This window comes from Balaenoptera ricei, chromosome 2, assembly GCF_028023285.1.
Source record: "Balaenoptera ricei isolate mBalRic1 chromosome 2, mBalRic1.hap2, whole genome shotgun sequence".
NCBI lineage: Eukaryota > Metazoa > Chordata > Mammalia > Artiodactyla > Balaenopteridae > Balaenoptera > Balaenoptera ricei.
In genome coordinates this window covers 149,469,893-149,494,612 of record NC_082640.1, presented here as the reverse complement: position 1 = coordinate 149,494,612, position 24,720 = coordinate 149,469,893, and the positions used below count along the sequence as shown (strand labels likewise).

At 35.8% G+C, this 24,720-nt stretch overlaps 1 long non-coding RNA gene across 1 annotated transcript in view; it reads left to right on the top strand.

Moving 5' to 3' along the window:
• The first annotated feature begins 3,061 nt into the window (after positions 1 to 3,061).
• LOC132360660 (uncharacterized) overlaps positions 3,062 to 24,720 on the top strand; it is a 398,216-nt gene continuing 376,557 nt past the window's right edge. Inside the window, exon 1 of the long non-coding RNA XR_009501150.1 lies at positions 3,062 to 3,317. This is a non-coding gene — a long non-coding RNA (uncharacterized LOC132360660). The remainder of the gene's footprint in view (positions 3,318 to 24,720) is intronic.

The window sequence follows — 24,720 nt, the reverse complement described above, 5'->3', positions numbered from 1 at the left end:
ATCTTTAGCTCTTAGCCCACTGCCTGGCACATGTATTCAGTTCTTCATAAATACTGAAATTGGTGAGAACAGAGATGCGATTATAGACCTTCATAATATAGGAGTTCAACTTTCCAGGAAGTGACAATTGAACAGAATTGTTGATGACAGAGACTAAACAAGCAAAGAAAGAGACCAAGAATATTCTAGGCCGTGAGAAAAGTATGTCCAAAAGAGGGGAGTGATTGAGAGTGGGGCAATTTCCTAGAACTGCAAAACAGTATTTGTTACACCTGCAGGACAAGGTGAATGGTAGGGAATGGTCAGACGTGGGGCTGGACAGGCTACAGGGACCAGATCTCAGAGAATGTCATGCTGAAGAGCTTGCATTTTAACCCTGAGGTGACTGAAAAACCACTGAAGCATTTTAAGCAGGGAACTGACATGACTGGATTTACAGTAGTAAAAGGCCACTATGATAGCTTTATGAAGGATCACTTAGAGGGGCGATAAAATTGTAGGCAGAGTGTGATGGAGAGGCTTTGAAATGATCTAGACAAGAATTGATGGGGACTTGATAAATAACACTGACTGTGAGGATGGAGATAGGTGGACTGATTTGAGAGATATATAGGAGGTAGAACTGGCAAACCTGGTGATTATAGGCAGAGGTGAGAAAGGAAAATGTGTCAGGAAAAATGCTGAGGGTTCTGACTTGGGCACTGAGGAGAAGTATAACACCATTCGTTGATTGAGGTGGTGAACATTGAAGGGGAGAGATTTGGCCGAGGTAGATAATAGTGGTTCTCTTATTTATGTGATGAGCTTGAGGGTCTGGGGAAATTCAAATGGAGATACCCAATAGGTTGTTGAATATTTAGGTATATAGACTATAGATCAAAAGAGAGCTCTAGACTAATGATATAACTTCGAGAGTCGTTGACTTGTACGACTTGTAATTTTAGCGTAGAGACTAGATGAGATCCTGCAGAAGAGAAGGTAGAATGAGAGGAGAGTCTGCAGAGGAAAAAGAAAAGTTCCTCTGCGTAGCTTGTCTAAAATAAGAAGCTGAATAAATAGGAAAAGAAATAAGAAAAAGGTGAGCATCTAGACTATATGCATATCCACTAAAGGAGCAGCACTCCAAAAAAAAAAAAAAAGTAAATAAAGGATGGGTCGACATCTTGTCTCTAAGAATATTGCTTAATTTTACATTTATTGTCTCCAACATTCAGCATTCCCAAATCATAAATCAAACGTACCAGAATTGTACATTCTTTTTTTTTTTTCCTGTGCAAGACGAAAATGTACCAGTTCAATGATAATATCATGACAGGAGAGCCCCAAAGAAAAATAGCTCTCATTTGGGAATCAGGGTATAATTGCAGCTCACTCCCATCTCTCCTGATAAAGCTCCTGCTGCTTATTTTGGGATACGTGTTGTGATGGTGATGGGGGTGGAGTGGGTGGAGTCTAAGAGGAGGAAATCCTGAAAGATGACATAAAGTGTGAAAGGATTTAAGCTTTATATAGCTTTGGAAAAGTGTACTCCCCGCAAAGGATGTATTGATTTGTTTCAACTGTGCCTGAGGTGGTGATGGGCACCACATTAGCAATACGATTTCCGTCATCACCTCAGACACTGGGGGTTTTATGGCTTTCCTTTAAATTTGTTTTTTGAGGCTCTGTTTTTATAATGCTCTTCCTCTAATTAACTTGGTTATTTTGATGATGTAAAAGTCCGCTTTACTTGTCAGCTTTGGTGCTTAATTTGGTGCCTAATTCCCACTTTCAGTGACGTTGGCAATCATCTTTAAAATGGCAATCACCAAAATGTGTTTAGAGTATCCACCTGTTTACTGTGTGCAGCTGAGGAGCCTAAAATGGCCTAGCTCAGGTCAGATCCAGTGTTGATTAAAAAATAAATTATTCCTGCCTCATTCTATTAAGAAGTAAAATGCTTATTTATACTTGTTTCTGGATATAAACATTTTAATGTACACTTTACCTACAACAAAAAGCAGCATAGTCTAGATACGCATTAAAATGGAATAGTGAGGCGTTGAAAACAAGAAGGAAAGAAACCTACAAATCTTTCTTCAAGGAATAAACTCAAATAAAAGCAAAAATGAAAGCACTTTGATATAAAGCAGAAACTAACACACCATTGTAAAGCAATTATACTCCAATAAAGATGTTAAAAACAAACAAAACCAAAAAACAATAGCTTTATTTTCAAACAAAACCACATTTAAAAGTCCTTTCACACTCATTACTTTGTTGCCTCATTACCAATCCTTTCAAGGCAAGGATTATCATCCCCACTTTACATATGAAAAACCTGAAGTAGGTGGAGTAAGTGACTTAACCAAGGTCAGAGCTAGAGAAGAGATCAGAAATAAAACCCAGGTCATCCATAGTCACCTGCCAGAAATCATTCTTTATTCCATGGAAATGGAGAACTGGTGATCTGCAATTCTGACACGTAAGAAATGATTGGGAAATCATGCACTTCCAAAGTGCATTGAAAGGCTCTGGATTATCATCCTTAGGAAACAATCTTGTCCAAATAAAGACACATTTAGTGTTTGTGTTTCTGCAAACACATGAACACCATGAAACCAAATGTTTTTGCATTTGGTGTTCATTAATTAAAAATTTCTTAACAATTAGTATATTTCACAGGTGAAATTGAACTGTTCTACTTACAAGAATATTGATTAAATAGTGTAATAAGAGTCCTAGTTTAATTTTTTTCCTTTTCAAACAATGCAGTAAGGCAAACTTACTGCTTCTTTTCTGGTTTGTATTGGTTTTAGGAACTTATCTGATGTGAATATTCCAGGGCAGGCAATTTATCGAGTTCACAGTGCGCACACTAACTGCCAGTATGATCAGGCCATCAAGATGGCTGTTCTCCTGTTCCCTGTACATCCCCTGCCTGACTAGTCCATGCTTCACCTACACCTACTCACATAACTAGCCAATCCTCTTAATTATAGGGCTTAATCAGTAACTGCCTACATGCTTGCCCCTGCCCCAGGTGCTGGTTTCTCTGGTAACTGACGAGCCAACCTGACGTCAATTCCCCATCTAACTGGTAGCCTCCTTCTTCCCCCTCAGTAGCGAAGGTGCTTCAATGTCCTGCCTGCCGTCTGCTCTCCGTGGCAGTGTCGGTCCAGGACTTTTGCTTCAAATGCGTAAGAATCCCTATCCAATACATCGTGGTGTCTCCAGGCTCTTTCTTCCGTCTCGCAGCTGGGAAATTACAAGGTTTGCAGGCCTGCAGGGTGCAGCCAAACACTTTCACTGGAGCATATTTTAATGAACATCTTTTGGTAAGTGACAAACATTTTTGTAGCTAGATGTGAAGGTTTTCTTTACACATATATGTAATTCACATGTAATATATGTGCATATTCTTTACTTATATATAAATGTATATGTATTGGTAAATAAATTGACAAACAAGTGAAAATATATATATATATATAGAGAGAGAGAAAACAGAAACTCAGAAGAGAAGATCCTGAAGCATTCTTCTTTTACTCTAAAAAGTTTCTAATTCTTCTAATGGGTCAGTCAGAGCTATTCTGGACCAAAACTGAATTGAAGAAAGTCTAATTGGATTCTATACTGAGATTGAGATATTTATTCATTTCCATGCGAAATGAGGTGTATGATATATTTTAGAGCAGGCTTTGCAACAAGCCTTTGTAAGAGTTTTAATACTTAATGCAAAATAAATAGTTTAATAACTCTGAACTGCACTAAAAAGCTGTCCAAATTTCTGCTCATTCAAAAATCAATCCAAATTTATGCTCATTTGACTCATGGCTGACCAGGAATTTTTACATTAACTTGTTTCCCAAGCCTTCTATAATCCAGGAAAATGTTTCATATTTAACTTAAGTTAAACACATTTGTGTAATTGTGTTATTGCAATGTTTTATCAAGTCAAGCATAAGGTATATACTGCCAATAGTTAATGGTAGGAATAGTCATACATTAAATATCTCACTTAACATATTTTATATTGAAGTTTATCAATCCTGTTTCCTCAAAAATATAATTTAATCTTGGTTTAAGATGACATAATAATCCTACGTATTTTATTCTTTTTGATGTGATGGTAAATGGGATTGTTTCCTTAAATTCTCTTTCTCATCTTTCATTGTTAATTTATAGAAAAGAAAGAGATTTCTGCATATTGGTTTTGTGTCCTGCAAATTTACCAAATTCATTGATGAGTTCTAGCAGTTTTCTGGTAACATCTTTAGGATTTTCTATGTATAATATCATGTCATCTGCAAACTGTGATAGTTTTACTTCTTTTCCAATCTGGGTACATTTATTTCTTTCTCTTTTCTGATGGCCGTGGCTAGGACTTCCAAAACTATGTTGAATAAAAGTGGCAAGAGTGGACATCCTTGTCTTGCTCCTGCTCTTAGAGGAAATGCTTTCAGCTCTTAACCATTGAGAAGGATGTTTAGCTGTGGGTTTGTCATATACGGCCTTTATTATGTTGAGGTAGTTTCCCTTTATGCCCACTTTCTGGAGAGTTTTTAATCATAAATTGGTGTTGAATTTTGTCTAAGGCTTTTTCTGCATCTATTGAGATGACAATATGGTTTTTATTCTTCAGTTTGTTGATGTGGTGTATCACACTGATTGATGTGTGGATATTGAAGAATCCTTGCATCCCTGGGATAAATCCCACTTGATCATGGTGTATGATCCTTTTAATGTATTGTTTGATTTGGTTTGCTGGTATTTTGTTGAGGATTTTTGTGTCTATGTTCATCAGTGATATTGACCTGTAATTTTCTGTTTTTGTGGTATCTTTGTCTGGTTTTGTTATCAGGGTGATGGTAGCCTCATAGAATCAGTTTAAGAGTATTCCTTCTTCAACTTTTTGGAAGAATTTCAGAAGGGCAGGTGTTAACTCTTCTCTAAATGTTTGATAGAATTTGCCTGTGAAGTCATCTGGTCCTGGGCTTTTGTTTGTTGGGAATTTTTTAATCACAGTTTCAATTTCAGTACTTGTGATTCTGCAATCCCACTCCCGGGCATATATTTGGAGAAAACCATAATTTGAAAAAATACATGCACCCCAGTGTTCATTGCAGCACTATTTACAATAGCCAAGACATGAAAGCAACCTAAATATCCATTGACAGAGGAATGGATAAAGAAGATGTGGTACCGTGGAATATTAGCTATAAAAAAGAATGAAATAATGGTGCAAAATGGTGCCTTTTGCACCAACATGGATGGACCTAGAGATTAGCATACGAAGTGAAGTAAGTCAGGCAGAGAAAGACAAATATCATATTATATCACTTATATGTGGAATCTAAAAAAAAAAATGATACAAATGAACTTATATACAAAACAGACTCACAGACTTCAAAAACACTTATGGTGGGCTTCCCTGGTGGCGCAGTGGTTGAGAATCTGCCTGCCAGTGCGGGGGACACGGGTTCGGGCCCTGGTCTGGGAGGATCCCACATGCCGCGGAGCAACTGGGCCCGTGAGCCACAATTACTGAGCCTGCGCGTCTGGAGCCTGTGCTCCGCAACAAGAGAGGCCGCGATAGTGAGAGGCCCGCGCACCGCGATGAAGAGTGGCCCCCGCTTGCCGCAACTGGAGAAAGCCCTCACACAGAAACGAAGACCCAACACAGCCATAAATAAATAAATAAATTAATTAATTAATTAAAAAAAAAAAAAAAAAAACACTTATGGTTACCAAAGGGGAAACATGGTGGGGAGGGATAAATTAGGAGTTTGGGATTAACATATACACACTACTATATATAAAATAGATAAATACACACTACTATATATAAAATAGATAATCAACAAGGACCTACTGTATAGCCCAGGGAAAGCTACTCAATAATCTGTAATAACCTAGATGGGAAAAGAATCTGAAAAAGAATGGATATATGTATATGTATAACCGAATCACTTAGCTGTACACCTGAAAGTAACACAACACTGTAAACCAGCTATACTCCAAAAAAAACTAAATTTAAAACATGTACATTAAAAAAAGATGATATAATAAATGTTATTTTAATACATGGACTTCTTTATTTCAATTTGGAGACTACCACTTTGCCAGGTTATTGTTATCCTTATATTTCAGAATTTTTCTGGATATTCTTGTTATTTTTTCCATGTGAATTATAGAATATCTCGTCACTCTTCTCTCCTCACCCCAAAAATTTATACTAGTGTCTTTTAGAGTCAATTTTATTGAAGGATAATTTACATAAATTGTACTCATTTAAATGAACAATTCAGTAAGTTTTGGTAAATATGTATAACTGTATATTTCCTTTACCCCACAAAGTTCCCTAATGCTTCTTAACAGCAATTCTCCTAACCTGGCCCCAAGCAACCACTGATCTGTTTCCTATCACTATAGATTAGAATTTCATGTAAATGGAATTCTACTATATGGACTCTTGTGTCTAGCTTATTTTATTCAGCATATTGGTTTTGGTAGCCATTCATGTTCTTGATATAGAGTAGTTTGTTTCTTTTTATTGCTGAATATCATTCCATTATATAAGAGTACCACTTCTTTTTTTAATCCATTCTGGAAGCACAAGGGAATTTTTTTCTGATTTTTCACAGTGAGAACCCAGTGGGGTTCCTGGAGGTAAGTCACATGAAAGTGTGGGGATCCCTTAAGAATGGGCCCCCTTGGAAATATCAACACTCAGACTACTCTACACTGAGCCTCCAGTAGTTCATCAGTTGCAGTTTGAAGTGTTCCCATTGATAGGGGCTTCTGCTCTCTACACGTTGTGATTCTCTGTATCTGCGTGTCTGTCTCTCTGAATTTCAGAGCAGTAGTTTGTCTTGTGACCTCAGTTCTCTGACGGATCTAAGAAGAGTTGTTGATATTCAGTTTGTTCAGTTTTTTTTTCTTGTTGTGAGGATAGGAATGACAACTTCTAAGGTCAGCTTGGAAGCTGGAAGTGCTCTTGCTATACATTTATTTTTAGTAATTCACCTTATTGAGTAAAAGAGTTCTTTATATTTTGTGGATAAAGGTCCTTTGTCAGATACGTGGATTTCAACTACTTTCTCTCTTAGTTTTATTTTTTTAATTGTTCATTGTTAGTATAGACCCAAAAAGAAAAAAAGCAAAAGAAAAATGAAAAACCTCATCCATATGGAAAATTAATTTACAACAAAGGAACAAAGAGCATACAATGGAGAAAGGGCAGTCTTTTCAATAATGGTGCTGGGAAAACTGGACAGTCACATGAAAAAGAGTACAATTAGACCACTATCTTTTACAGCATACACAGAATTAATTCAAAATGGATTAAAAGTTTTGAATATAAGACCTGAAACCATAAAATTCCTAGAAAAAAAAGTAGGGTAACCTTATTGACATTGGTCTTAGTGATGCTTTTGTGGCTCTAACTTCAAAGGCAAGGGAAAAATAAACAAATGGGACAACATCAAGCTCAAAAGCTTTGGCACATCAGAGGAAACCATTATCAAAATGAAAAGGCAACCTACTGAATTAGAGAAACTGCTTGCAAATCATATATCCATTAAGGGGTTAATATCAAAATATATAAAGAACTCATAAAACTCAACAACAAAAACCAAAACAACCTAATTAAAAAGTGGGCAGGGCATATGAATAAACATTTTTTCAAAGAAGACATACAGATAGCCAATAAACACATGAAAATATCTTCAACATCACTAATTATTAAATCAGAAACACCTCACACCTGTTAGAATGACTAACTTGTATTATCAAAAACACAAGAAATAACAAATGTTGGAAAGGATGTGGAGAAAAGGGAACCCTCATACACTGTTGGTAGGACTGTAAATTGGTGCAGGCACTGTGGAAAGCAGTATGGAGATTCCTCAAAGAATTAAGAATAGAAATACCATATGACCCAGACATTCCACTTCAGGGCATTTATCCAAAGAACACAAAACATTAATTTGAAAAGATATATACAGCATTATTTGCAATACCTAAGATAAGGAAACAACCTAAGTGTCTATGGATAGATGAATGAATAAAGAGGATATGGTATATATACAGTGGAATACTACTCAGCCCTGAAAAAGAACTAAATCCTTCCACTTGGGACAACATGGATGTAACTTGCAGGTATTATGCTAAGTGAAATAAGTCAGAGAGAGAAAGACAAATACTGTATGATTTCACTCATAGGTGGAATCTAGAAAAACAAAACAAAACAAAAAAATAAGCTATAGATACAGAGAACAGATTGCTGGTTATCAGAGGGCAAGTGGGTTAGGGGCTAGGGGAACTGGTAAAAAATTGGTGAAGGAGGTCAACTGTATTGTAATGGATGGTAACTAGACTTACAGTGATCATTTTGTAGTGTATACAGATGTCCAATTACAATGTTGTACACCTGAAACTTAAATAATAAAAAAACCCTGATTTTTGTATTTTGACCTAGTATCCTGAAAACTTGCTGAATTATTAATTCTAATAGCATTTTTGTAGATCCTTTAGAATTGTTTATATACACAATCATGTCTGCAAATACTGTTTTACTTATTTTTTGCTATCTGTAGGTATTTTATTTCTTTTTCTTGACTTATTGCACTGTCTAGAACTTAGTCTATGGTGCTGACGTGGTGAGAGCATACATGTTTGCCCCATTACCAATCTTAAGAAGGAGAGTTTCTCTTTCACTATTAACTACCAAGTTTGCATGGATGTCCTTTATCAGGCTGAGCGTTGCCTTTTATTTCTAGTTTTATGAAAGTATGGGTTTCAATTCTGACTAATACTATTTTTGCAATAATTTTGTTTCCTTGATGAATTGACACTTTATCATTATGAAATGTCACTTTATTTTGTGTTGTAGTATTCTTTGTTCTATAGTCCTCTTTGGTATTGATATAATGACTTCAATTTTCTTATGTGTTTTATGATCTATCTTTTTTTATCTTTTACTCTTAAGCTCTATATTTATTTATATTTAAAATATGTTTCATGTAGACAGCATATTTGAATCGTTTTATATCCTGTATGGCAATCTCTATCTTTTAATTTGAATGTTCAGAATATTTATATTTAATGTAATTACTTACATGGCTAGGTTTTAAGTCTATTATCTTGATTTTTTTTCTATTTGCCCCATAGTCTTCATTTTATTTTTCCTCTTTTCCTATGTTCTTTTGGATTAAGTTAGTATCTTTTAGTATTTCACTTTCTCTAACTTTGGTTTATTAGCTATACCTATTTGCATTAAATTAATGGTTGCTCTAGTGTTTAAAATATGCATATTCAGCTTATCATGATGTATTTTCAAAGAATAATATACCATTTCCCAAATAATACATGGAATTTAGAGCAGTATGTTACCCTTTACCCCTCTTATTCTTTGCAGTTTGTTTTCATACCTTTTACTTCTACATATGGTTATATAGCCAAAATACAGTGACAATATTTTTTTGCTTTCAACAGTTATCTTTTAAAGGAACTTAGAAAGGAGAAAAATTGGTTTTTGTGTTTACTAACACATTTATCATTTACAGTACACTTTATTACTTTATATAGATCTAAATTTTCATTTGAAATCATTTTCCTTCTCTGGATGCTTTTATGGTTTTTTTCTTTATCACTAGTTCAGTAATTTGATAATAATATACCTTGGTATGCTTTCAAAGATGTGTTTTTCTTGCGTGGAGTTCACTGAGCTTCTTGAATACTTAGGATTAATCAAATTTGAAATTTTTTCAGCCATTTTTTCAAATATATATGTATATTTTCTGATTGACACCTTCTGCTTTGGTGACTCCAATTAACCTTATATTAGATCACTTTATATTGTCCCACAGCTCACTGAAGCACTATTTCTTTTCCATCTTTTTAGTTACTGTGCTACATATCCTATACCAACTATTCCAAAATGTCTAGAAGCACAAGTCCCCCTATTACTCTTTTATTTCTATATATTTAAATTGAAAAAAATTTTCCCAAAATATGTTTAATTTTTAATTCATATTAGGAGGTATAAATATGAAAGAAAAACACACTGTGCAGCTGGAAACAATTTGTATGTCTATTCATAAATATAGCTTTATGTATTAAAAATATTTTGTATTATGTATACATGCCAGTTACCTTTCATTAACAAATACAAAACCAAAGATGACCAAATATTTGAGGAAAATAAACAAAACAAAAGATATATAACATGAAGTAACAAAAAAAAATGCCCCTGAAAAAATTAGAGATTACTACAAGAAAGAAAAACAATCTAATTGTTATCCTCACAGTGATTTGAAATGATACTGCATTCATAAAGTAAGAACTGACTGATCTGAAAAAGAAGTTATCAGAAAACAAAACAACAACAAAAATTTTTGAAATTAAAATATTGGGAAAAAATTCAACATGTGGGATTAAAAAGTACAGATGAACTGCTCTGAGGTTTATTTCAGCATCCTGTTAATGCCAACCACCTAGTAAATATGGCAAAATGGTCACAACAGGAGACAGATTTAGTGGTCAGCTCAGCTCAATGTAAAAGTATTATCATCTTTATTACCATGAAAATAACTACAAAATTCTCTCAGCTGTCCAAAGCATCATTTTGGTAAAGAAAGGACAACACAGTGCAAGGTATTATGAATAATCAGGTTTTCTCCTTAAAACCATGCTTATGTTATATTTCCTAGCTGTGCATGCTTTGAACTGTTTCTAATTCCATTGTCCTGGTTAGAAAAGAGAAGTCTTTCAATATTTAATTAACACCAGGAAAGTATTAGAATCCATTTAAGACAAAGGAAGAGAAGCTAGAGTTTAACCTTATCTTGACCAGCATTGCTACATCATGAATCAGAAATTCAGATTAACCTTTATTTAATTGCCTGTACTTTTAGGAGTAAGTTTTTACATGTAAAATTGAATAGCAGAACTGAAAATTTTGCTTGTATATGATACAATTATAAAATTAGAGTCAGTACATTCATAAATAATTGTTTGAAGGTTGACAAGAGATACAATAAATGAATTTGATTGTCTGGACCAAATTATTGAGCATGGAAAGTTTGTTTGCATAAAATTAAATCACATAAACAAAACACTGATGAATGGTTAACACCAGGCCGATGTTTACACTAAATCAAATAAGTTGAGCTACTGTAGACACAAGCTAATATGGTAGAACAGGCTTTGTTTCTTTAGGGTATTGGTATAAGAATGTTTATTATGTTAAGTATGACTGACAGTTACTTTTTATGAATCATAGTAATGAGCTTAAGTCATCAAAATGTCTCAGATAATCAACATTATCATCTAGCATTTTGTATGTCCAAGATATTTGCAGTCAACATGTTTTTCTTTCAAATTACTGTTCAGGGCATTCTTGTCTTTTTGTCCGATCTCGTTACCGCTGGTTTCCAATATACACGATGTTATTTTGCACAAGTTTGTTTATAAGTTAAGGGTTTGAAATGATAAACAACGTTTAAAATGGTGACTTTATTCAAGAGTTTTCTCACCGCCATTGTGAAAATAATATGGTTGAATACTAAAAATGTTATTCTCTTTCTCTTTGGGATATTCAAGACTAGTGCTGAGCTATTCTAGAAAGAGTGGCAGTCATGCACTCTCTTATTTCTATTGATCCCAATTATGCAGTTATTTTTATTTTAAAAGATGTTCTAAATTGCCTTTCTAACCAAACAATGGAATATCTGGCATCAATGCCAAATATATGTCAGGTTGACTATAGGTTTGTGAGGAAGCAACAGTCCTTAGATTATCCTTGAAACATGGACACAGTTATTTGGAATGTTGTAAATTAAAAGAAACGTGCTTTTTAAAAAAAAACAAAAAACAAAAAAACAACTTTAATTCCATGGAGAAGGGAAGTTGAAAGACATAATCTGCAAAGAGAGAAGTTGTAAACCAGGTAGTTGCTGGGAGTAATCTCTTCAAGCCACAGCCTAGGATGCTACCTTCCTCAGCAAGAAGTCTGGCTTCTGGCCAATGTCCCTCTTTTCAGTCTTTTCTACAAAACTTCATCTCTCTACCCTGAATTTCCTCATATTTTCCTTGTCCTCAATCCCTCTCGTCTCCCTTCCCTGACAAGTTATGTTAAACAAAATCAAATAAGAATATCACTATGTCAGCAAGTTAAGCTTATAAATTAAATAAATATTTATTTTCTTCTGAAGCAAAAACCTGAAAGCATAAATCACTTTCTCAAGTCTTTTCATTCTCTACTTTGTTCTCAAAATCTTTTAAATGTCACAGGCACTGAGCTGATTATCTCTATGTCCTCTCCTCTTCTCATTCCCTTCAGTTCTCTCCAATCTGGTATATTTGCTTATGGTGTCTGTCCCTATTCACATAGCATGGTGCCCATGTCACCATTGGAAAGACTGAAAATTCGACGACCAAACCATCGGAGCTAACCAACATCTTTTACTATCTCAGGTATTTCATAGTTAGTGCATATTGTGCTGACTAATCACAATAGAGGAGTCTGAAGTAATCCAGGATCTCCACTTGGGAATAGTCGACAGGCAGGTTAAGAAGCATAAGAAGCTTAAGTTCAAATCCACAGGGAGATAGAGCATAGGGTGGGAGAGCCCATAGTGATTTCAGGCTGTTAGAGAGATAGGTCCATATTTCCACCTTTTAAATATGTGAGGGGGTATGTCTGTGTCATTTCAAATGACTAGAGTGCTTTTGTATAAAACACCAAACTAGGTGCTATGGAGGACAAGAAGAGAAAAGGTATATGGAATCTTTATCTATGAAGTGCATGCTGTGTAGTTGAAACATTGAGATGTTTAGTCAAATGGTATAATACAATATAAGAACATGTCAAACAAAATACTACTAATTTTCTATGGTTTTAATAAGAACAGAATTTTATCTGGATAGCAACTGTTTTATATTACATATCTCCACTGATTACAGAGTAAGAAAAGATGAACATAAATTTAAGCCAATGGGTTTGATTATAAGGAGCATGCCATGAACAACTTTTTTTTTAAACAAAATAACAGTGGCTCTGCTTTCATAATGGAAATTGGAAAATACTGTTTCATGCTTCCTTTCAGTCCTATGTTTTAGATAATAATAACTATTAATTATTTTTATTCTCATCAGCATTTTTATTTATAGATGTATTTTATCAGTGTATTTCCACAGTAACAAATATACTGGCAATTGAAATGCATTAGTTAACCATGTTATCTTTCTTTAGTGTTTTTAACTTGTAAAGGCATTAAGTACTATGTTACAAAGCAATAAACTATGAAGTATAAGAATATGAGTCATAATTAGCATTATAATAAAATAAAATGATTAGACAAATATAGCACACATTTAATGACATACAATTATCATAATATAAATGCAAAAGTATAGATGGTCCATAGTCCATGTAAGTGGCAAATTTGTATTTCTTTTATGTGATCAAATAGTTAAGCAATCATGTTTCCCCCATACATCTCTCTCTCTCACACCCACTCACACAACACAATTTTGAAAGCAAAACATCAAGAGCTAGCAACCATAAGAAGTTTGCAATCATTTTATTTTTTTCAAATAGACATATCTAATTCTCCCATAACCTGTTCATTTTAATGTATAGATTTTTAATTATATTTCTGTTACAATCCAGTAGGTAGATGTTGAAATCTAAGGGACAAACACCCCTGTCTTTAGGTTGGCCAAGTAGATTTATGCTTAGCTCTAATTTTACTTCCACATTGAATTCTGATTTCAAAAAATAGCTAGAAATAAAAATGATCTAGTTTTAACATAATATTCTAATGGCATAAATTTAGACCAATATGAGGAAAACAGACTTTGGTCTGATTATCTATATTTCTTGATAAATCCAGATAATTCCAATCAATGTTTCTCTAAATTCTGACCCTCTCCTAAATGCAAATCTCCAGTTTAGTCTTAGAGTCAAAATATAAAAATAGAGAGATGAACTCATGATGAGGCACAGCATACAGTGCTATTGTGGTTTTCAGTATGGTTAGAACACAGTTTCTATTTATTAGAGACCTAGTACTTACACTAAAATTTTTTTAGAACAAAACTCTGGACCAGTGTCAAGGAAACAGGCTAAATCAGGAAAAAGAAGAGTGGGAGTCAAGACTGGCATCATGTGAGATGCAATGCAGAAACAGAACTATCAGAAAAACACACATATCAAAGCAGAAATGAGTCATGATGACTGGGGTGAGCAATTTTCTGAGAACCAAACAAACTATAAGTAAGAAAAAAACAAAGCTAGCTAGAAAACTGACTCAAATAACAATATCAAGATGAGGTACTCAAATAAGGCAGTTGTTCTGGCTGAAGTGCTTTTATCCCTATTACTTAGAACTGCATTGTCCAATATGATAGCTACTACCCTTGTGTGATTATTTAAATTTAAGTAATACTTAAAGGACCAGTTCTTCAGTGTCAGTAGCCACATTTTAAGTGCTCGGTAACCGTATGTGGCTAGTAGCTCCTTTATTGGGTAGCAGGGGTGTAAAACTTTTCCATCATTGCATAAAGTTCTCTTAGATAGCACTGACCTAGAAATATGAATCGATCCCATCACCAAATCTAAATGGTTATAAAGAAAAAACTCTACTAGACTAGTCCTCTTCTTGTAAATAGTCATAAAACTAAACAAAATATATGAAGCAATAGCATTCAGGCACTGTACAAGAGGCAATACAAAAGTGCAATCCATGAGAGCTGAAAAACTGAAGGTGAGATCTATAATCAGAGCAGCTACCTACCTGGACATCATATTCTGACCACAGCACACTGAGCCAGAGTAGAGCACGGAAGTCATGCTGAATTTAGGAGTCAGATATCAAGACCTCCTGGCAACTTAAGTCATTGGAATATGTGGGGAAAGACATTGGAGATTAGGCAGTTGTGCAGAGGGTTTCCCAGTGGGTTCTTGGCAGTGGGGCGAACTGTGCATGGGCAGGGCAAGACAGCATTGGGCTTACTGGATTACAGCTGGTATGGAATTGAGCTCAGCCAGAGTCTAGAAAACTTGTAAATATTCTTCCAACATGGTGGACATTCAGCTGAGACATCAGAAACCCCCATCTTAAAAACAAACAACAACAACAAAAGGGACCTACTCTAGATCTGCCCTAATAAAGGCTAAAACCCTGCTCTGGCCACATATACAGGGGAGGCAGTGTTTAAATATTGAGTCCTATCAAGTTAGAAGGGCTTGGGAAATGTAGTAAGCTTCTTAGAGATCCCCACTAACAAAATGTAAAACAGCATACACAAGTTCATGGTGTTCAGCCAGGAACTGAACATTGAATTAGAACAATAATAACTTTCCAGGGGAAGATAACAGACTTCAGAGTTTCTAAAAATGTATCATTTACAATGTCGAGTACAAAAGAAAATATTAGTAGACATTTAAGAAATAGAAAACTATGACTTAAGAGTCAATAGAATAAAAAGTAGTCTATAGGAACTGACCCACAGTGACTCAGACGTTGGATTAATCAGGCAAAGACTTTAAAGCAGCTATGATAAACAAATAGGTTCAAAGAATTAAAGACAAAGATGTTTAAAGGATTAAGGGGAAAAAGTAAGTCTTTCCTCAGGGTGCGCTGGCAGCTATCACCTTGGTAAGGGGTGGGGCTGGAGATGGAGGGGCTAGAGCTGATGCCAGATGCCGGGCAGGACTTCCCCTCTGCTCTGTGGCCATCACCACCCTATTGATGGGGAGGCCGAATCCCAAATTGCTGGAGCAGAAGCCCCAAGGGTCAGGCCCGAACTGGTTTTGTTCCAAGTGTCTGTTTTGCCCTCTCCCTGAACCGGGTGGGAAGTGCTAAAGCACTGGGGCCTGTGCAGGCTACAGCTGCCCACCCAGCCTCTGCCCCAGGACGGGGTTACCTCTGCATCCCACGGTCAAGTCTTTTCCCTGGGCATGGCTACCGAGATCCAGTGCTGCACTGTGGCGTGCAGTGAGTGGAGCCGGAGTGTTTGCTTGGCGCAGCCTGTGGCACTCAGTGAGTCAGTTGTGGGAAACCCTGCAGCCGCTAGCATAGACTTCTCTCTGCCCTGCCTGTGAGCAAACCAGCGAGCACCAGTCCCGGCCTCTTACAGCCCTTCTGTTAGTCCCAGTGGTCCTCCAACCAGCCAAGGAGGCTTGTCTCTCCCACATGGGACCCCAGGACTGCAGCACTCAACCTGCAGCTTGAAATGCTCACTCCTATGTGTCCACCCGTATAATCTCCCTTTTTCTCTGAGTCCCCCTCCCAGGGGCACAGGTCCCAAATGGATTGCTTTTCTCCTCTTCTAACCCAATTACCTGTGGATCTTTCTTAAAGCTCTGGTTTTACAGAAGTCCTTCTGCCAGTTTCCAGTTAGTTTTCAGTGAGAATTGTTCTACACGTAGATGTATTTTTGATATGTTCATGGGCAGAGGTGAGCTCCATGCCCTCTTACTCTGCCACCTTGATCAGAATCCCCCTGTGGTACTTATTTAAACTATATTTTGAGTAGTTCAGTGTCCTTTGGGCACGATAAAAAAACACCCATTTATTTCTTGACTCATCATTTAGTCATTACTTGGAATTGCTGTTTTTACAACAATTTTCCTGTAATTTTATCTAAATGCTTGTACTTGCCATTATTTGAAATCTTTGGGGCTGTTTTTATCATACAGATCTCTACATTGAAAGCTGCCACTTGACTCCCACTGGCACTTCAAATTTTATTTATTCAAAATTGTACAAGTGTACTCTTCTCTCCACATCGTTATCTCTCTGAAATCTCCACATTTCCTAACATCCCATGTTCAGTCAGTCTCTGTAATGTCCCTCAAAACCGGTCTGTCCTTTCTTGTCCCATTTCATTAATTCAGACCCCACTACTTTTTATCCGGACCCTAACTATCATAATGGTATTACTTCCAATCTATTAATTTTCATACTGTTTTATTTCTTTGTTTCAGGATTCACCCCCCTAATGCCCACCTTAATCATTACAGAAGGCAACAATTTCTTTTACTAGGTATCCTTTGAGACTGGGTGTTATAGATACTGTTATTTGGAATCCACGTCACAATGTGTGATATATAGTAGGGAAAGAGAGGCCATTCCCATTTCTCCAAGGTACATGGCATGGCTCCAGCATTCTGAATGCTTCAGGGAATGTTTCGTTATTTGGTCAATTGAAAGATTTTGAAGGCTTAGAAATAACCAGTAGACAATACCCTAGTGGATAAGGAAATTGAGTTCCCCAATATCTGTGATAGTGATTAGGCAACAGTGAGATCTGTCTTAAAGTGGATTTTTAGGTGGTGAACATTTAGGATTATCCCCTTCTCTACCATCAGTCCTCACTTAATGGAACTGTCTTCCAGTGATTACAGGCATAGCTAGTTTTATTGTGCTTCACTTTATTGTGCTTCATAGATGTGACTTTTTTTTTTTTTTAATTGAAGTTTTGTGGCAGCCCTGTGTCAAGCAAGTCTAATAGTGCCATTTTTCCAAAAACATTTGCTCACTTTTGTCTCTTTGGTAATACTCACAATATTTCAAACTCTTTCAAAACTATTTTTTTTTAAATATCTTTATTGGAGTGTAATTGCTTTGCAATGTTCTGTTAGTTTCTGCTGTACAACAAAGTGAATCAGCTATATGTATACATATATCCCCATATCCCCTCCCTCTTTAGCCATTATGTTTGTTATTGTGATCAATGATCTTTGATGTGACTACTGTAATTGTTTTGGGGTGCCATGAATTGCAGCCATATGAGATGGTGAACTTTAGTGATAAATGTTGTGTGTACTCTGACTACTCTCTCCACTGGCAATTCCCCCATCCCTCTCCCTCTCCTCGGGCCTCCCTATTTTCTGAGACACAACAATATTTAAATTAGGCCAATTAATAACTCTACAATGGCGTCTAAGTATTCGAGTGAAAGGAGGAGTCACATGTCTCTCATTTTAAATCAAACCTACAAGTGATTAAGCTTAGTGAGGAAGGCATGTCAAAAAAAAAAGGAGGTTGAAAGATAGGCCTAGGGCTTCCCTGGTGGCGCAGTGGTTGAGAGTCTGCCTGCCAGTACAGGGGACACGGGTTCGAGCCCTGGTCTGGGAGGATCCCACATGCCGCGGAGCAACTAGGCCCGTGAGCCACAACTGCTGAGCCTGCGCGTCTGGAGCCTGTGCTCCGCAGCAAGAGAGGCCGCGATAGTGAGAGGCCCGTGCATCGCGATGAAGAGCGGCCCCTGCGTGCCACAGCTAGAGAAGGCCCTTGCACGGAAACGAAGACCCAACACAGCCAAAAATAAAAATAATTAAAAAAAAAAAAAAAGATAGGCCTAAAGCAAGGTCTCTTGTGCCAAACTGTTAGCCAAGTTGTGAAGGAAAAGAAAAGTTCTTGAAGGAAATGAAAAGTGCTATTCCAGTGAACACACGAATGATAAGAAAGAAAGAAAAGCCTTATTTCTAATGTGGAGAAAGATTTAGTGCTCTGGATAGAAGATCAAACCAACTGCAATATTCCCTTAAACCAAAGCCTAATATCCAGAACAAAGCCCTAACTCTTTCCAATTCTATGAAGGGAGAGAGGTGAGGAAGCTGCAGAAGAGAAGTTTGAAGATAGCAGAGGTTGGTTCATGAGGCTTAAGGAAAGAAGTCACCTTATAATGTAAAAGTGCAACGTGAAGCAGCAAGTGCTGAAGTAGAAACTGCAGCAAGTTATCCAGGAGATCTAGCTAAGATCATTAATGAAGGTAGCCACAGTAAACAATAGATATCCGATGTAGATGAAATAGCCTTCTATTAGAAGAAGATGCCACCTAGGACTTTCAGGGCTAGAGAGAAGTCAGTGCCTGGGCTCAAAGCTTCAAAGGACAGGATGCCTCTCTTGTTAGAGGCTAACGCAGCTGCTGACTTGAAGTTGAAGCCAGTGCTCACTTACCATTCAGAAAATCCTGGGGTCCTTAAGAATTATGCTAAATCTACTCTTCCTGTGTTTTATAAGAACAACAAAGCCTGAATGATAGCATGTCTGTTTGCAACATGGTTTACTGAATATTTTAAGCCCACTGTGGAGACCCACTTCTCAGAAAGAAATATCTGTCTTAAAATATTACTAGTCACTGACAATCCACCTGGTCACCCAAGAGCTCTGATGCAGATATACAAAGAAACTAATGTTGTTTTCATGCCTGCTAACAAAACATCCATTCTGCAGCCCTTGGATCAAGGAGTAAGTTTGACTTTTAAGTCTTATTCTTTAAGAAATACATTCTGTAAGGCTATAGCTGCTAAAGATAGTTATTGCTCTGATGGATATGGAAAAATAAATTGAAAACCTTCTAGAAAGTCTTCACCATTTTAGATGTCTTTAAGAATATTCCTAATTCATAGAAAGAGTCTAAATATCAACATTAGCAGGAGTTTGGAAGAAGTTGATTCTAACCCTCATGGATGACTTTGAGGGGTTCAAGGCTTCAGTGGAGGAAGTCATTGCAGATGTGGTGGAAATAGCAAGAGAACTAGAATTAGAAGTGGAGCCTGAAGATGTGACTGAATTGCTGCAGTCTCATGAGAAAGCTTGAATAGATGAGAAGTTGCTTCTTATGGATGAGCAAAGATAGTGGCTTCTTGAAATGGAATCTACTCCTGGTGAAGATACTGTGAAGACCTGAAATGACAACAAAGGATTTAGAATACAAATAAATTGGTAAAGCAGTGGCAGAGTCTGAAAGGATTTGACTTTGATTTTGAAAGAAGATCTGCTATGGGTAAAATGCTATCAAACATCATTGCAATGCTACAGAGAAATTGTTCCTGAAAGGAAGAGTCAATGGATGCTGTAAACTTCACTGTTGTCTTATTTTAAGAAATTACCAAAGCCACCCCAACCTTCAGCAACCAACAGCCAACACCTTGATCTGTCAGTAACCATCAATGTTGAGGCAAGATCCTCCACCAGCAAAAAGATTATGACTCACTGAAGGATCAGATGATGGTTAACATTTTTTAGCAGTAAATTATTTTTTGATTAAGTTTGTACATTGTTTTTTAAGACAGAGTGCTATTGAACACTTAACAGACTATAGTATAGTGTAGGCATAACATTTATATGCACTGAAAAACTAAAAACTTTGTGTCACTCACTTTATTGAGATACTCATTATTGTGGTGGTCTGGAAACAACCCATAATATCTCCAAATTATGCCTGACCAGACTATGCTCTAAAGTCGTAAAATTATCCATCTTGTTATGATGATGTTGATGGTGGTTAAAATAAAGCATTGAAGAAAGTACCAGAGTGTTTAGCAATAAACACATAAATAAAAAAAAATTAAGAAAAACCAGCTTTATCTAAGAACAGAGTAAAAATACAAATACATATAGATCTTTTTAACACAAAATTGTTGTTAACAAGGTACAATGGAGAGGGAATATCTAGTCTCTATCATGAAATAAAATGAAAATTGAAGAAGCCACAAGTACAAACCAAATATTGTTGTAGGACAGAGGGCACTATATAACCATAGCAAGTGAGGTTTTGGTAAAGAACCTAGTTGTAGTAGATGAGCAACTTAGGAAGAGGGGAATTTTGATCTAAATTTAATGTGCAAATCCAATCAATATGTCTCAGAACCTTTTAGGTACTAGCTACCTGTCATTTCTCAAGTAGACTTTAGTTAGTTAGATATAGGACATGAATCACGAAGTTGCTATATCCACATTGCCTGACTTATGCTATTATTCAGCATTGTTGCATGAAAGAAATAGTCGATTTGAAAATGGGAAATGCTCACTTTCTTGGTGCACTGGATTAGTTAGTCTTCAGTCTCAGTAGTCTAGACCAATGCTGCTCAACATATGGCCTGTGAACTGATAAAGGCCACCAACTCTGTTGCAGATCTGCAAAAAGATAAGTACTGTAAGTGAGTGTAAGCATTTATATTTTTTATAGTAATTTGACATTACTGTGACATCCAAAGGCATGATAAATGGATTTGCCTTTTTGAATAAGATTAGACCAGTTCAGTTGTTGAATTCATGGTACGATTTTCATATAGTGAGAAGTGCCTACTACTATGCCTTATAAGACAATATAGTGAGGTGTGATGTTTTAAGGTGTCTGCCATCACTATTTCAAAAGATTTCAGAATATAAGAAAATATAAGCTTTTATTTTTATAACAATATTTTATACTTAACTTTTGATCAATCAAAATTTTTTTTCTAAATTTAATATTTATAACTCCTAACTAAGTTAAGGAAGCCAATTTTGAATTATTTATTTTAAAATATAACTTACATGCGGCTAAACAAGCTTCATCATACTCTTTGTCAAGCAAAGACACCCTTTTTCCTAACATGGCAATAGTAATGAAACAAATGATAAAAATGGAAGTGATTCTGAAAAAATAAAACAAAAAAATATTCATCCAAGTTATATTTAATTTTGTTTTGTAAACATATTTGATGATGAAGTGAGAAAACCACAGAGTATTATTTGCAGAGATATACTGGCTAATGAAACAATGAAACCATTAAAACCTAATTGGAATTTTCAAACAAACCATTACAAATAAATTCACACAAAAATAATAATTTGAAAGGAAGAATATTGAACTATTAAGTCAACAGAAGACGTTTATTATGTTATATGTCAATATTGATAATCTAAAAGGCACTCTTTCAATGAACAAATATAGCTTTTATAATTATTTTCATTTTTTTAAATTGTATGTTCTGATTATACTTTTGAAAGATGATTCTATGTCTATTGACTCTAATAAAGATCAGGATTTTATATTGTATTTATTTCATTTTAATATTAATACATTTTTATTGTATGCTAAGTTATATTGGTCTACAATGGATATGAACCACACACAAACAAAAAATTAAAAATATTCACAAATAGTTTAAGAAGCTCTCCTCTAGGCAGCCTATATTTTAGCTTAGTGTTTCTCAGACTTTAAAGTGCATGCGAATCACCTGGGGATCTTGCTAAAATGAGCATTCTGATTCAGTATATTCATAAGACTGAATATAATGGGAATCTTTCTTTGAGAGACAGGAAAGATAATATCCTGACAGTATTTGTAAATTTAAAACTTTTTTGTCTGATTAATACCCCAGTTTTCCCATGGTTCAAGACATCAGAAAACTGTTCAGGGTGTCAGAAAACTTGAGCTTTACTGGCTTTATGTATCAGAAGACAACGTTTGAGACTAGTAGAACAAAAATTAAGGGGCAGAGAATCTAGGAAGGAGGAGGTCACACAGATGGAAGCCCCAAAATCTGCATGTAAAATGTGAAATCACTGAAATCTTTGGCTAATCGAGAAACTGTGCAATTGCAGAGGAGACACCAGTGTCTACAGTAACTTGAAGGTGGAAGAACTGATCAGAGATTTCAACTGCTGATATAAACAAGAAACCTGAATTTGAAGTTTGACCTAGTTGAGTTAATTGTAAGGTAGAATAAGAATTAATCTTGAGACAAAGATAGCTAAATTCAGAATCTCTACAATGTATCCATCATAAACTTTAATATCCACCTTAAAAAAAAAAAAAAAACTAAACATTTGAAAGAACAGAAAAAATTGACTCATACGGAAATAAAAAAGTCTGGGCACCCAGGGTTAGACAAGATAAATTAACCACAGTGCACCCTATTCATTCAGCAATTTAAAACTAAAACCCTGAAAGAAGTAAAAAAACTATCACAAGTCTTTGAAAGTGGGAAAAGGAAGTCAAATTGGCTGGAACCTTGAGATTCAATGGATAATGTTTCAGTGAGTTTCCTAGGGTAAGCATACATTTGTCTCCTGGTAACTAAAGCAGCTTGCAACTCAGAAACAACAATCAATGCAGACAAAATTAGCCTCAAGGAAAGCCCACACTCTAGCCAACGGCTGAGAAGAGGACTGACCTACAGAACAGTACCCTTTGGACTACCAGACCTATTATAGACAAGTTCTACAAAAGGAGTTGGACCCCACCCTCACACCAATGGAGTTTTCAGAGACTGTGGGACAGAGCCTTGCCAATCATGAAACTCATCTTTAAATATAATGCTATAGATGGGTTTTCTAAAAAAGCATTATAAAAATATAACCTGTAAGTACTAATCAAAAGAAATCTTCAGTGGTTTTATTAACATCATATTAGTGGACTTCAGGGCAAGCAAAATCATCAGGGCTAAAAGTGGCAGTTCACCAAGAAGAGAAAACAATCCTGAATGATCGTGCACAAAATAAAGATCTTTGAAATATGTATAGCACATGTATTTATGTAATATACATAAAAACTGAAAGAACGGAGAGAAGAAATTAAAAATACCCTTAAAATTAAAGAAGACTGAAATCATTTCAAGTGTCTTTTCCAAACACAAAAGTATGAAACTAGAAATCAATAACAGGAGGAAAACTGGAAAAGTCACAAGTATGTAGAAATTAAACAATACAATCCTGAACAACCAAGTTGTCAAAGATGAACTCAAAAGGGAAATCAAAAAATATCTTGAAACAAATAAAAATGGAAACACAAAATATCAAAGCTTATGGGATACAGCAAAAGCAGTGGTAAGAGGGAAGCTGACAGTGATAAATGAGCACATTAAAAAAATCTCAGGCTTCCCTGGTGGCGCAGTGGTTGAGAATCTGCCTGCCAATGCAGGGGACACGGGTTCGAGCCCTGGTCTGGGAAGATCCCACATGCCGCGGAGCAACTGGGCCCGTGAGCCACAATTACTGAGCCTGCGCGTCTGGAGCCTGTGCTCCACAACAAGAGAGGCCGCGATAGTGAGAGGCCCATGCACCGCGATGAAGAGTGGCCTCCTCTTGCCACAACTAGAGAAAGCCCTCGCACAGAAACGAAGACCCAACACAGCCATAAATAAATAAAATTTAAAAATCTCAAATAAACAACCTAACTTTATGCCTTAAGGAACTAAAAAGAAGAAAAAACTAAGTCCAAAGTTAGAAGAAAGGAGACAACAGATCAGAGAAGAAATAAGTAAAATAGAGAATAGAAAAAATATTAAAAATCTCAATAAAATTAAAAGTTGGTTTTTGAAATGAGAAACGAAATTGACAAACTTTTAGCTAGACTTTTCAAAAAAGACAGTGAGGACTCAAAATTAGGAATGAAAGGGGAGACATTACAACTGCTATTACAAAAATGCAAAGGGTCATAAGAGATTACTATGAACAATTATATGCCAACAAACTGGATAACCTAGAAGAAATGGATAAATTCCTAGAAAACATATAACTTATCAGTATGAAATAATAAAGAAATAAAAAATCTAAACAGATCAGTAATGGGTAAAGATATTGAATCAGTAATCAAAAACTTCCCAGCAAATAAAAGCCCAGGACCAGATAGTGAATTCTACCAAACATTTAAAAAAAGAATTAATGTCAATCTTACTCAAACTCATCCAAAGTATTGAAGAGGAGGGAGTACTTCCAAACTTATTTTATGAGGCCAGCATTACCCTGATATCAATGCTAGACAGTGATATTAAAAGAAAAGGAAACTATAGGCCAATATTCTTGATGAATATAGATATAATAATTCTCAACAAAATACTGCCAAACTATATTAAACATAGTACTGGAAATCCTAGCCAGAGTAATTAGGCAAGAAAAAAGGCATCCAAATTGAAAAGAAAGAGGTAAAACAGTCTGCTGGTGACATGATCTT